Source organism: Chrysemys picta, chromosome 15 (genome assembly GCF_011386835.1).
Source record: "Chrysemys picta bellii isolate R12L10 chromosome 15, ASM1138683v2, whole genome shotgun sequence".
Lineage (NCBI taxonomy): Eukaryota > Metazoa > Chordata > Testudines > Emydidae > Chrysemys > Chrysemys picta.
In genome coordinates this window covers 16,091,873-16,106,224 of record NC_088805.1, presented here as the reverse complement: position 1 = coordinate 16,106,224, position 14,352 = coordinate 16,091,873, and the positions used below count along the sequence as shown (strand labels likewise).

At 46.2% G+C, this 14,352-nt stretch overlaps 1 long non-coding RNA gene across 1 annotated transcript in view; it reads right to left on the bottom strand.

The window, feature by feature from the left end:
- Positions 1 to 224: 224 nt before the first annotated feature.
- LOC122172286 (uncharacterized) overlaps positions 225 to 14,352 on the bottom strand; it is a 111,553-nt gene continuing 97,425 nt past the window's right edge. The window contains exons 2-3 of the long non-coding RNA XR_006172439.2: positions 2,138 to 2,232; positions 225 to 388 (exon numbers count right to left, since the gene is read on the bottom strand). This is a non-coding gene — a long non-coding RNA (uncharacterized LOC122172286). The remainder of the gene's footprint in view (positions 389 to 2,137; positions 2,233 to 14,352) is intronic.

The following is a 14,352-nucleotide window of genomic DNA, read 5'->3' as shown; positions in this document are numbered from 1 at the left end:
AAAATCTCTCCCCCAATTATCACTGTTTCTGAGGGGCTCTAATTTACCTTTCCCCCAAATCTAAGCACCTTTGATTTAAATCCACATCCTTGTTTTTCAAAATAACTTTTACGTTTCTATTTCTTTGCATGTGGCGTTTAAGGGGGAGCAGGGTTGTTTTGTTTGGGTGCCAAAGGTTGATTTTTTTTTTTTTTAAGTTTTATGGAAAGAAACAAAGTGTCTTTTGAAAAGCTGCTTTACCGGGGCTGCTTTTGCCCTGAAAACACACGCACCTGGAAATTCCACTGCTCAAGAGTAGCTGTAAAAAGATTAGTACCTAAATGTTCTCGCTGCGCCTGGGGAGCTGGGAAATCGGCTGTGTACCATGGTTGGAGGCCTCTCTCTGTCCCTAAAAACAGAATTAGAGAGGGGGGTCATTTATAAATAGAAAAGCAGACTGAAATGTCAGGTTTCTTTTCAAAGCAGGATGCCATTTAAATGCTTCTTCGACTTCCTCTGCTCCTTCCCCCCAGTCAAATAAAAGTGTAGTGACTCATGTGCAGAGCAGGCCTTGACTAACTGATTTTAAAGTGTATAATATGCCAGTATAGGGACCACATCATCCAGAACTTTAAAGGTCATATCCTATGAGCAGCTCACAGCAAGCCTTCTTCAAGCCATCACAGAAAAGCGGGCTAGCCCTGAAATCTCCTGCACTGTATCAACTTCCGTGAGATCTCCCCCTGCTTGTTCTACCTGTCCAATCTGTATGTTATTGGGGGTGTGTGTGTGTGGGTGTTAATGTTTTGGGTTTTTTTAACTTGAAAAAAAAAAAAGCTGCTGGAGAATACGGAGTCCTCCTACCCTCGGTGCACCTGAATCATAGCACTGTAGGACTGGAAGGGACCTCGAGAGGTCATCTAGTCCAGTCCCCTGCACTCAAGACAGGACTGAAGGGTGCCTTTATGAATACACACAAGTGTGTGCAGCATCAAATGAGTCACAAAAGCTAGGAAAACTGTAGTTGAGCTGCCCTTAGCAGAGCTGCTAGATGACACTATGCCCTAAAAAAGTAGCTAGGGGGACAAGCGGGGATGAGGTAATCTTTTTTATTGGACCAACTTCTGTTGGTGAGAGAGAGCTACACAGAGTTCTTCAGGTAAAAAGGTAGCAGCAGCCTGCAACCCATCAACACTAGAGCCGCCCATGTCGCTATCACCAGTGGAGCTGAACAGGGGCTAGCAAATGGTTGGGAATTTTTAGAAAATGTCCCTAACGGGGGTGCACTTTAAGGCTTTTACTTTTAACTCTTCCTGAGGTGTTCAGCCCCTAATACATACAGGGTGTTCCACAGAGTACTCAGGTCTAGGGTGCAGGGTGGTTTAGAAAGGAATAAGAGATAAGCTAGGGTCATGTCTCCAGGGTTCATTTGGTCACCAGGGAGGATATGGACCGTGAAGAGCTGGTGAGGGTGTGGTGAGTGAGAGAGGATCCTCAGAGCCCTGAGATGGGGGGAAGCAACAGCTGCTTCTCACCTACCCCAGGAAAATTAAACAAAGGGGTAATTAAACACTGGCAACTAAATTTCATTTGACACTTTTAGTTAGAGGGATAAATTCACCAGTGCTGGTATGTAAGGTACACAAGCACCCACAGCTTGGTCAAACTCTATTCCCTGCACATTCAGAGTGCTTACAAGTGCAAGCTTCCTTGTTTTGCCTGCACACAGGGGTAGTTCAGAGGCTCTGGGGCTGGCCACGCACTCAGGAGCTGTAATTTACTCCCCAAGCTTTGAAAGTTTAGCCCAACAATAGAGATGGGGCCCAAACCAAAATCCTGCCTCAACCTCCCCTTGCCTTTCCCTCTAAAGACGGAGTCTGAACTTTGGGCCTTGGCCCCCTCGCTACCAAAAACAACTGCGCTGATTGATTGATTTATATTTTTCCATCCCTCCTGAGCTGAGCCCTTGTTTGCCAAGTTTTCAGCCTAAAGCAAATTTTTACAGTCAAATTATAACCCCTTTGAAAAAGAGAAGTTTTTCTGGATATTCCACTCTCACGCCCATTACTCACCTTGTCGTAATGAGCCAGGGAATATGACATGGTTTTTAACTATATGCTATCCACTTCCCAAAGCTCAGTATCTCAGGTTAACTCACCTCGTTAATCCATTTCCTTTGCACCTTGGCTCCAAATCCTCTGTTAGGGCTTCTGTCTTCTGGGATAGCTAGTGGCGGGACATCTGTCCTAGGAGCTGTGAGGGAAGAGAATGGGTAAGTGATCATGTTTTCAGAAAGGAAAATGCAGGGGCTGGCTAGGTAGCCAGCTAGCATGCCACATATCATAGGATCCTCGTGACTCTCTCTGGCAGCATGATGCTATGCTGCAATGATGCATACGCACCTCACTTAGAAGCCACCTTTCACATTATCAGCGCTCACAGTAGCATCTTGTGTCTCAATATTTGATGTTTTACTTAAAGCCCCAGATATCACTTGATTACATGAGCCTCTCAGGGTCTTTTTTGATTTTGTTTGTTTGTTTTGGTAAGTAAGTTCCTCGCCCGCGTGGTTGCAGACAAAAGCCTGAAAACACAACTCTAACGGCTCAAGAACCAGAGAGCACATTTAAAATAGAGACATTTTTAATCCAGTCTTTTGACTTTGGGGGAGCCTGATTCATGAATTTTGCATGCCTAGGGTGACAAACCTTTACCCGTACAAACATATATGAAGGCCAGACCCTACCCTGATGAGCTTACATTCTATGAACCTGATCCTCCACTCGCAAGAGTAATCCTATTGGAAACAGTGAGCAAGGACTGCTCCTGGAGGTAAGGCCCTCAGGATCGGGACCTAAATTAGACAGTTTACACATGAGTAGTAGACTCAGCTGGGGGGGTGGGGAATAATGGCACACTTATGAGCCCCTCATCTGCAACTGTGGCCTTATCTACACTACAAATGCTTTGCCGGTATAGTTAAACAGCCAGAGCCTCCTAGTGTAGATGTCTGTGCTGGAAAGGGAGTTCTGCTGCTGCTATGGGAATGCCACTGCACAGAACAACATCAACTATGCCAACAGAAGGACTCTGCGTCTACGCAGAGAGGTTTGCCGGCATAGCAAAGTGGGATATCACACCCCTCACTGACTTAGCAATGCCAACAAAACTTTAGTGTAGATCTGGCCTGAGACATCATTTGGCCACACCATACACACTGTGGTTAACACTCTTCGGTCAGTTATTATTTCACTGTTCACCCTTGAACACTCTACAAACAGGGGATGAAGAGAGGAGGGTATAGTGTCCAGTGACAGAGGGGTGCCAGCAATGTGTCCATCAAGTCAGAGACAGATGGGCAGAGGGTCCTCCTTTCTTTTCTTTCAAATGAGAAAAAACAAAACGCCAGGATTGTGCAGCATTCGATAGTAGAAAGGGTTCAGTGAAGCAAACACGACTGCCTAGCAAACTATTACTGCAGGCACATATCAGAGAAAAACATATCCTGTTGACGCAGTGGGAAAAGGAAGACAGTACCTCCACTATTATCTTAGATAGCGGCGATGGGATGGGCTACTCCTAGCTCAAAGGAGGAACCAGATGACATGAAAGTAATTGTATTTGAAAGCTGATGCCCAAATAAATCTGTTAGTCTTTAAGGTGCCACCGGACTCCATGTTGTTTTTGTGGATACAGACTACCCCCTGATACTGGTATTTGTTTAGGCTCTGGTTTTCCACAAGAGCTGGTTGGGTGCTCAGCACGTTGGAAAATCTGGTCTCAATGATGGGCGCCGAGCACTTGAAAATTTGTTCCTTTGTGCTCCATCACATTGCGTCTGGCAAGCACGTACCATCAAATAGAACAGCCTAACAATTTAGCCAAGAAAATGGATCACTCGCCACCTCACTCTTCCCTCCTCCCCACCCCCAATACCAACAACAAATAACCTTGTTAGCATCTCAAAACCAAGCTAGAAGGAATGTGGCTTAAAAGCAGAACCTTTACAGGGTTCAGAAAATGGTCCCTCCAAACTGAGTTGCTTCAATGTCTCAAAGTGTCCAAGAGGCATGAGCTAATGTTCCTTCTCTTTGCAGAGCACCTACTGCTTGATACCATTAATTACTCTTCTAAATTATAATCCTAGCAAGTACAGTTTTGCACAGTCATCAAAACTCCAGTTACCTCAGTAGAGTTACTCCCAAGTTACACTGGTGCCAGCATGACAGGAATTAGCCCCAAGGGATTTAGTTGAGAAGGAAAATAGGGCCTCATCTTTCAAGGTGCTGAGTATCTTTATGGAAGGTGTTTGCCCCCTCACAAGATCCCAGCTAGAGAGGGCAATTACCCACAAGGCTATTTGGTGACACTCTGCCAGACATGGCTAGAGCACTGCCCAACTCTGGCTCAAAGGAGTTTTGTGGTGAGAAGGCAGGAAAATGAGCATCTGTTGTTTCCCCGTGCTTGACTTGGAGCCCAGCTCTTCGTAGCTGTGGAAGGGAGCTACTATGATAGGTGAGGCCCCAGCTGCAGATTAATTAACATCTAGACAATAGAGTCCATGGTCTCACACACACTGGAACTAAGATGTGGACAAATGTCAGGGTGACTGTGTTGCTGAGATTTACATGAGCATGGAGGCCTCCACAGGCAGGGACTTTTCAAGGTGGTTCCAAGCCTCAGTAACTGCAAACTTCCAAAGCCTCTGTTGTTTTTTGCTTTGGTCAGTCAGGGCATGTCTACACTGCAGCTGGGAGTGAGTCTCTCTGGCTAGCAGACTTGTGTTAGCCGGGCTCACACTGGTGTGCTAAAAATAGCAGTGTGGACACTGACGGAGGTGTGGGCTAGCCACCCTAGCTCAGATTCACCCTACCCCGCAGGGGCGAGGGTGGAGGACTAGCCTGAGCGTCTGCCAGTGCCACAAAATCCACACTGCTACTCACTCCCAGCTGTAGTGCAGACATACCCTTAAGTCCCAGCAGCTAAGGGCAGCAGTGAGCTGCCAGGACAGAGCCTCAGAGAGGATGTCTGTGACTGATAAAACAATTCACGGGAGAACAAGTAATAATTTGTGTTCTGATTTTACTTACAAGTCAAAAACCACAATGCCAACCATCAGTGGATGTCAGAGTCATGAGCAGAGGGATAGTTCAGTGGTTTGAGCATTGGCCTGCTAAACCCAGGGTTGGGAGTTCAATCCTTGAGGGGGCCATTTAGGGAACTGGGGTAAAAATCTGTCTGGGGATTGGTCCTGCTTTGAGCAGGGGGTTGGACTAGATGACTTCCTTCCAACCCTGATATTGTATGGCCACAGACATCTCAACTAGACTCATGTAAAAAGGGTCAATAACCTCCCACCCCTACAATCTCAGCTTTCATTAAAGAAAAGGTTGCCTCCCTCCTGGCTGTAAAGACAAGCTTGAAAATGTGACCCAAGAGTTACTGGGGCAGTGACATCTGCCTGCCTCTGCAGAGATCCTGAGTGGTGTGAATAGCCCCATTTATCTCCATGTGGTAGTTAACGCCAAGATCCCCTGCTCTGGAGGGCCACAGGAAAGGAGGAGAGCGCAGTCGACCCAGCACGTCCAACCCATGGCATATGTACTGTGGGGTCCCAGATACTGCCATCCCTGCATCTCTCCCAGGTTGGAGAAGGGACCCTGCTGCAGCTGAGAGGAGAAGGGCCTCTGCTCCCCCACTGCCTCTATGGGCAGGAAGGCTGACACTCCACGGGGGAATTATTTTGTGGTATGCCCAGAGCTCATTGATTCAGCCCTCCGAGGCGTGTCATGCAAGCAAATAAACACACAGTCCTTGCCCTGAAGAATTTACAATCTAGGGTTCGAACCCTGCAAAGATTTAAGCACATGCTTGGTTTGGAACTACTCATAAGTGAGGGTTACAAGCAAATAAGAAAGGGGCGAGAGAGGCAGGGTGCTGGTGGGTGTTTATAGCAAGCTGCTGAGCAGTGGAGGGCCAGATAAGGCTGCAGACCTTGTTTATCAATAGGAGGTGGAAGGCTCTACCAGCTATGGGGCTCCAGTGAACTTTATAATTCCTATAGATGATATTATTCTATGTAATATCCCTGCATTTTAAATTACCCTTTGAGTAATGATCTAATCAAGCAGAATTCCTTTGGTATTAATCAGAATACCAGACAGGCTCTTTGCGGTTAATGTTATCAATGTGGATGTCATAAGGACTTTGACAGGATTACCACTGGAATTCACCATTCATTAACCAGACCATTATTTAAAATGGCAGAGGCAGGGGAGGGGTTGAGTGGTTTTGTTTTTAACACGGGACCCTGTTTGTTTGGAGGTGGGGAAGCTCAGGGTGGCAGAGGCGATACCTCCAGCAGTGTCTTGTTGCTGTCTGATTCAGAGATCAGAATCAGCTGCCCTGGCAGCACTGTGATCTCTCTCCCCATCTGCACGTCTTCACTCTCATCATCTGTTTCCCTGATTGGGAAACTATCAGAATAGAGCCATGAGGTTATCCTGGAGAACCCTCTCCACCACACATGAGTCTGAGGCTGTAACCCAGTGACAGAGACAGGCAGCTGAAACCAGTCTGCAGCACTGATCAGCAGATCCATGTATGAGAGCTAAAGTACTGAAGCCAGGACACCAATAAAGGGAGCTCTGTTGCAACAAATGGGGGCCTGTTAGAAATTCAGAAGCAGCTGGGATTCAAGGTGAGAACAGGAGGATATTTAGCCAAGGGGGGGGGGGGGGAATCTTATTTTCTTTTCTCTTCCCCTAAAATCCAAAATGAGCTCTTTACTGTAGCCTGGCTCCGCACGACAGGAAGACAAAAGATAAACACTATTGGGCAATGGAATGGAATGATCAAATAAGTAAAAAGAAACTAATATGAAAACAAAACTTAAAAACAGGGCGGTTTTCTATTCAAAGGGCTAAATACAGTAGATATCAATTATCTAGGCTCCCTGCTGCACTCCAGGATACTTTACATGGGTTAATATTGGTGCAACATTTCCAAACTCTAGCGTCTGGGAATAAATCACTGGCACCAGAAAGAGGCAAACAAAGGCACTTGGCATCCAAAATGAAGTGTAGAAAGACAAAACAAAAGGTGAGGGGGAAATTCCCTGGTGACAGGGTATTTTTTCATTCATTCCCCATTCAGGCAGGAGGGGGAAGAGCCAGGTTCAGTGCTTTTTCTATTGCACAGTGCAGCCCACCTAAAATGATCCAAACAATCCAGCTTCTTAGGAATTTAATCTCATCTGCACTGCACTGGGATTCCCAACCCTGCAGGGGTGACATCCATTGAACAACACTGAGTTCCTGTAACCAAGGCAGCCTGATTGTGCAAGACCGATGGAGTGTTCTCCAGAACCATGCTTACAGAATCCTGTGAGGTGCTGTGGGCCCTGGACTCCCACCAAAGATGTGTAATGCCTTTGCATACTACTAGTCCTGTCGCACCATTCAAATGCACCAAATACTGTCACCATGGTAGTGTTCATTTGTATTGTGATAATTCAGATGAGTTGTGGAGACACAGAGTGTTGCAAAACTAGAACAGTCAGGTGCATTCAGCCCGCAGAAAGAAATATGGTACTGCTTCTAAAGTAAAGTGCAGGCTGTAGTGTACACAAATGCAAAAGCATTTAGCATTGCTTTCTCTCCCCACTGCCCTACCTGCTAATCTACAGGGATAATTAAACCAGAGTCTGCAAGCACATTCAGTACTGTAGAGTTAGACCAACAGGAGTAGCATAAACGTTCCACACATACTATCACGATATTGATTTAATCCCACACAGAACTACTCTACTTTCAAACACACTTAAGGAAGTGGGGATAGGGGAAGGAGACCCCAAAACTCAAAGATGACTTACAAAATGGAGCCCTAACAGAACAAGCCAAAAGCTCCCATCAGTCTTTCACCATCTACACAATAGGAGTGGAACTGACCAGGAGTTCAAGTTGAACTGTTTCAACTGCTAGCCCATAATCTAACTTTTCACAGCTCCTATGGAAAGCCTCATGTCTCAGAGTCCAAGGCCAGGTGTGAAATTCCTCCTCCTCAACTTGTTCCAGGAATCCATCCACTGAGAGACCATCCCAGAAGAGGTACTCCTTAGTGGGTATCCAACATAAACCTGGTTTCCAGGCTCGCAGTCCATATTCTAATGCCTTCTTGTTCTTCTTAAGCACATCACTTAGTCTTTGGTTTTTTTAAAAAATCCATGGGATCTCCCTTAGCTTTTCCTTCAGGGAGCTTGCTCCAAAGAGGTACACCCAAAAGGTAAATGAAAAGCCAAAAAAGTGTCAACATTAAACAGAGACTCAACCTAGAAAAACTGCTCCTGATATTCAGGACTGTTAACCACATGCATCTTGCCTGAACAATTTCCAAACCATAGATGATGTTTAATGTGGAAAAAACTATAAATGTACAAATAGTTACTTCTACGTCCAAAACACAGAGTTCCCTGCTTACGACTTTGATGAACGAAGTGTGTTGTATTCTGGCAACACACTTTTGGCACACTCAAGAACCTTTTCATGGGCTGGAAATTCATGGCATCACCCATCAGCATAGCCATTACTTACAATAGACGGGCGGTTTTCTATCACGGTGCAGGCTCTCTCTTGTCTCTACATTACACAAGACAATACACTCTCCCCTCCCAGTATTGCTGTGGGTAGAAAGACCACCAGAATGAGCTTAATGAACATAAAAAAAATTGATGTCCATTGTGTTCTATTGTTCCCACAATTCTTATCTTCATTTCATCTGTGTTCTGTATTGTCCTCCCAGTCCAGCAAAAGACAATTTCTGAGTTAGCTGTGCACCAGTCAGTGGTGCCTAGCTTACAGTAGAGCAGATTTGTGTACCTCTCAATAAAATACAAGCTCTGAGGAAACAGTGCTATTTTCTTCTCTCTCTTACTGATGATTTTCAGAACATTTTCAAGTACATTCCACAGCTACATTAAAATTAAGGCTTTAAAGCAAACAAGTTGCACTGGCCTCCAAGAATGCTCTAACTCCACAGGAGAAAAGCTTCCCTAGTCTGGCAGATACATCACCTTGCATTCTTCCAGTGTTTGCTGAATAGGGAATCCAACATGCAGAGCATTTAATTCAGTGGACATCTTTTGACAAGTCACAACTAAGAAACCCATTTAACACTGACAACAACAACCATTACTCCAACCGAGTGCAAAAAATGTACTTGTCAAGTTTGTTATCAGATCGTGCAAAAAATTTATGAAGTATCTTCCTCTTATGAAGTCTGAACTGAGAAACTTTGGGGGAGTAAACTGAAGACACATGATGCCCAGGCCATGAAGAACATACAAGAACTACTCTTCTAGCCTCCTATCATAAGAGAAAGCATTCCTCCTTGGGATGGGATGGGAGAGGACAGGAGAAAGCTAGAGAGCAGGGCTTTGCAAGCTTTTTTTGTAAGGCACCCAACATCTTAATAGAGAAACTGGCCTTCTGTGATCAATCAACGTCCCTGTGCCAACTACCCCAGTTGCTTACATGGAGAAGCAGTATTAAGAAAATATTGCAAGTATTTGCTTTTTGTAACTGTGGTTTAGCAGGTGGAAAGGAGAGAGAGAGAAAACCATGTGACCTGTCAACTCTTTGCAGACCACCAGTGGGCCACAGACTGTGGCTTGAGAAATACTGCTGTAGAGTCTTGCTGTTCCATTGATATTTATATCCCAGCATAACAACCTCGAACTTTTGTGACTGAGGAGCTTTGTGTGTTCACCATCACAAAACATGCTAAATCATTGTGGTTGTTCAATGTCGGCAATGACCACTATACCAACCGAATGTCTTCCGCATAGAGGGCCAGATCCTCAGCTGGTATAAATCAGTGTAGCTCCATTGTCTTGCAGTTTACACCAGCTGAGGATGTATCCCAGAAACATGTTGCTTGTTATAAGAAACACTGGGAGTCGAAGCAACTAAGAACACACATATTTACTTTTTTCCCTTGTACATGTGCATGGAAACACCACTCCTAGAGACCCAGGCTTAACAGACTTATTGTCAACGCTTAATGATGCATAGTCTTCCCCTGCAAGGTTGGATTGTTGAAAGATATGCATAGCTGAAAAAATTCCATCAGCAGTACAGGATTCATTTAAGCACATGCCCCAGAGATTTGCTGAGGCATTACCCCTATTCATATAAAAAAATGCCACCAGTCAATGGTTTCTTTTAAGGCAGATCCTGAGATTTTTCATCATCACTAATAAGGAATGGCTCAATTTTCCTCTTCCCCCTCCTGTCCTTCATTCAATAAACCAACTTGATGAATGGCCAAGTGCTAAAGAACCAGGGCTAGCCCTCTCACTTTGTGCTATTATTTTGTTGTCAGGGCACATTTTCAGGGACAACTGCCCAACACATGCAGTTACAGCCAATGATAACTGTAGTCAGAAAGGAGAACCTCAGGACAAACCCTCCCTAACATGAGAGCTAATGGGCAGTTCCAACGTAGGCAGCAAAAGTCCAATTGTTTGGTTCATTTAAAGCTAGACTGGACAAAGCACTAGCAAGTATATGGTTAGAAGCAACCCTGCACTGGCAGGGGGATGGACTAGGTCATCACATTGGGCTTCTCCATCTCTGTTTTCTAATTACTGTAACACCAGAATGTTTTGTCTTGTCGCCATGAGCACCTACAGCAGTGTGTCTGAGCTCCTATAGAAACTGGGGTTGGTAATGGAATACAGTGCTCTCTACTGCTAGGCCTCCAGCTTCAAAGCAGCCTGAGAGGATAGTGATGGGAAGCTGTTACCATGGTGCCCTCTGTGAAATAAGCCTATGGAGTCATTCCAGATGCCAGAGCACAAGGGTCCAGAGCACAAACACATTAACACAATGGACCCGAAGGGTCTGACCCAACTTCCACTGGAGTCAATAGAAACATTGGGACTCTTTCTTCAGTAGGAGATCATCCTAGTTATGACCTGACCTCTCAGCAGACATGCCAAACGCTGGATGGGCACTAGGTGTGCTCCCTCCAGGTCTGGTGTGAAGCACATTGGTGGGGTGGCTCAGGGAAGCTTGCACTGTTGCTGCCCAGGCTCTCCTTGGTGGCTCAGTAAAAGCCTGGGGTATCTTGTTAATGTGACCTCATATCCTGTAAGCTGATCCTGTGAAATGAGAAATGTGACAAAGAAGTGAACTATTGAATGGAAAAAAGAGTGGGTGCACCAAGCTCTGTAACCTGCCTGCCCGCCCAGCCTTCTTAAATGGATAAAGGTATTTTCTAATGAAACAAAGAATCTTGTACACAGATCCCTGCTATAGGAATACAATCACTGTTTGCTGAATTTGTGTGTAAAGGCACCAGCCTTTTATGCTGCTGGGAATGGTGCTGCTCATGAGGTTTGCAGCGTGAAGAGGCTGGGTTTTTTTAGCCTCTTTCTCTATTTCACAACAGTTCCTGGAAGTTTCTGAGTTCCAGGAGAGCTGCCTGATTTCCTCAGAGCTGCTGCCTTGAAGCTGCATCTGCAGCACTGTCAGCCCTTGTATTTCAGGAATGTGAAAAACTGGCACGGCAAGGTCTGTGATTCAGCCAAGATGATGCGTCGGGACATGACTGAAGTTAATTAAAAGGGAGCTTAAGAAAGATAAAGAAAAAAAATTGCAAAACTTCTTAAAGAGCCAATTAATTATTGTTCGTGGCCACACACGCCAGCCAGGCCACACCATGGAATCTCTACCACCCTGACCACTCACCTAGGAGCCATGAAGAAAAGCGACACATAGGTCAGCATTTGGAAGCGATGGGCCAAATTCTCTGGGTGCTGTAAATGAGCAAACCTCCTCTGAAGTTGATGGACTGGCACACATTTACACCAGCGGATCATTTAGCCCCTCAATTTGAAGTTCACCCTTGGAGATAGTGGTGGAGCCACTGATGGCAGGACTGGGAGAAGGGAATTGTAGGAAGACCATAAAGGACTATCTACATGAGATCTGGGATTATCGTGTTCATGCACACACCAGAATGCACCAGAATGTTCTACGAAGCTGATCCTCTTCAAAGCCCAGGCCACTTATATGACTGAGAGAGATCAATAATGGTCTGCCAGTATTTCCGTCAAGGGGCTCTCACAAAAAGCATCCCCTCAAGCTGTGTTCAAGCCTGATGCGTGTGCTACAGAGGCTGGGGAGGGACTGTTCATTCCTTTAGTTTCCCAAACACATTATCTTACAACCATAACGCAGGTGGGAGGTGATATCAAACGGCAAACTTGCATTGAGCTGAGTTGCGCGAATGGTTTGTACCTTTGTTCCTGAGATTCATGCTGAATATAGTGATAATATAGCAATGTCCAGCTGGGGTCACCTGAAGGTGAGTGAAAGATGAAAGCCTTATGGGGGACCTGGTGGGAGATCCCCCCCAGGGAAATGTTCCCAAAATACTCGACACTTGATGCTCTCAAGGGTGATGCTCTGAGGCCCAGGGACTAATCATCTTCTACAGGAATGATTCAGCAGCATCCACAGGGCATGAATTCCAGTCTTCCCTTCAATTTGGTGATGGGATTTTAACAGGAAGCTCCTGGGAATTCCCTCTACCACAGCACTGAGGTAGATGGATTAACAAGAACAATGGTGACATGGGGTGAGATCTGCAAAAGTATCCCGCATTGATCTAAATCTGCTCCCACTAAAGTCCCTGGGACTTTTACCATTCATTTCAGTAGCCTCACCCTGCCCCCAATAGTGGGCGCTTCTGAAAAACCCTCCCCTCGTGTTGGCCTGTTTAGAGCCAACTAACACAGAGGACTTGAGGACAGTGTCTATCCTGAACACTTTCCCCTCCCAGACTTGCCTGCTTCCTCCCAATCCCCTTTACCCATCTGGGATTTTTGAGGACACTCCCGCTTTTTCACCAAGCAGCAGCTCACAGCTCCATTGCGGACCTAAGGTCCCAGAATGAGATGGAGGAAGCAAGGTCTACACTACGAGCTAGGGGTGTGATTCCCCAGCCTGTGCACACATACTCGTGGTAGCTCCCACTGCGCGAGCACAAGTACAAATAGCCGTGTAGCCGTGATAACACAAAAGCGGCAGTGGAGGCAAGGCTGAGCACAAATCTGCCTGAAAATGGTGGGTACATACAGTGCCGCGCTGCTGACCAGGCTGCTGTGGTTACACTACTATTTATACTCGCGGTACCTCTCATCAAGCTTCCGTGAGTATGTGTACATGAGAATCACACTCCAAGCTTGTAGCGTAGACATGGCCGGGGGGAAGGGGTTGCACACGTATGTGTGGAGTAAGATATAAAGGACCCCAGCCAGCTCCTTCTCCGCCTATGAATGGGCCTGTCAGGCACCACACAGCCATCACATCGCTTCACTCCCTTCCTCTTCAAGTAAGCCTGAAGTCTTCTGGGACTCGGAGAAAGTGAGCACAGTAAGTTACACAGGGACAGGGGAGTGAGATAGGAAAAATCTCTGCTATGACTCTCAGCTAGCCTGTGGGGCTCTCCCGAGACGGTGGAAGGAAGAGAGCAAGGAGGAGGGGCCCGCAGAATACTGGAGAGTAGATGTTCTGTTGGCAGCTTTGTTATTGGAGCCATCAGCTGCTTGGTGACAGAGACCTTGCTTGCATGTGGCTCTAGGTGACTACAGGCCTGAGGCAGGGAGATGGGCAGGAAGCAGAAGGACTGGGAGCAAGAGAAAGAGTGACTCAAAGTGGGGGAAGATGGTCTACTTACAGTGCCCACCATCACCATTACAGGATAGTGTCCATTTTCAGAGCCATGCTGAGAAGCGCATGGCTATAAATCCAGTAGCCCCTCTTTCCAAATCAGTTCCCTGTCTGTGATTCCTCACATCCTTAGGAATTCCTAAGGAGGGGCTTCAACCAACCAATAGCTCAGTGATTTGAGCATTGGCCTACTAAACCCAGGGTTGTGAGTTCAATCCTTGAGGGGGCCATTTAGGGAACGGGGGTAAAAATCTGTCTGGGGATTGGTCCTGCTTTGGGCAGGCGGTTGGATTAGATGACCTCCTGAGGTCCCTTCCAACCCTGATATTCTATTCTGACCTTCCAATCCAGCAGAACCAAGTCCCGTAGCACCACACTGGGACACCAGAGCAGCACTGATACAACAGAACACCACCTTCTGCATGGCCAGTGCATTTCATTCAACTCCTTGGGGTTTCCTGATCCAAACACTGCCCCAGTCTAATCCAGCATAGCACAGAGAGAGTGGAAAAGATCACTGCACAAGCGGCTCTGGCTGCAGACTCAGACCTGGGTGATATGCAAGGAGAGCCAAAGATGTTGGAGCAATGTCATTGTTTGCCCTTTTACTGCATGGACTGAGCAGACTGTGTTAGGG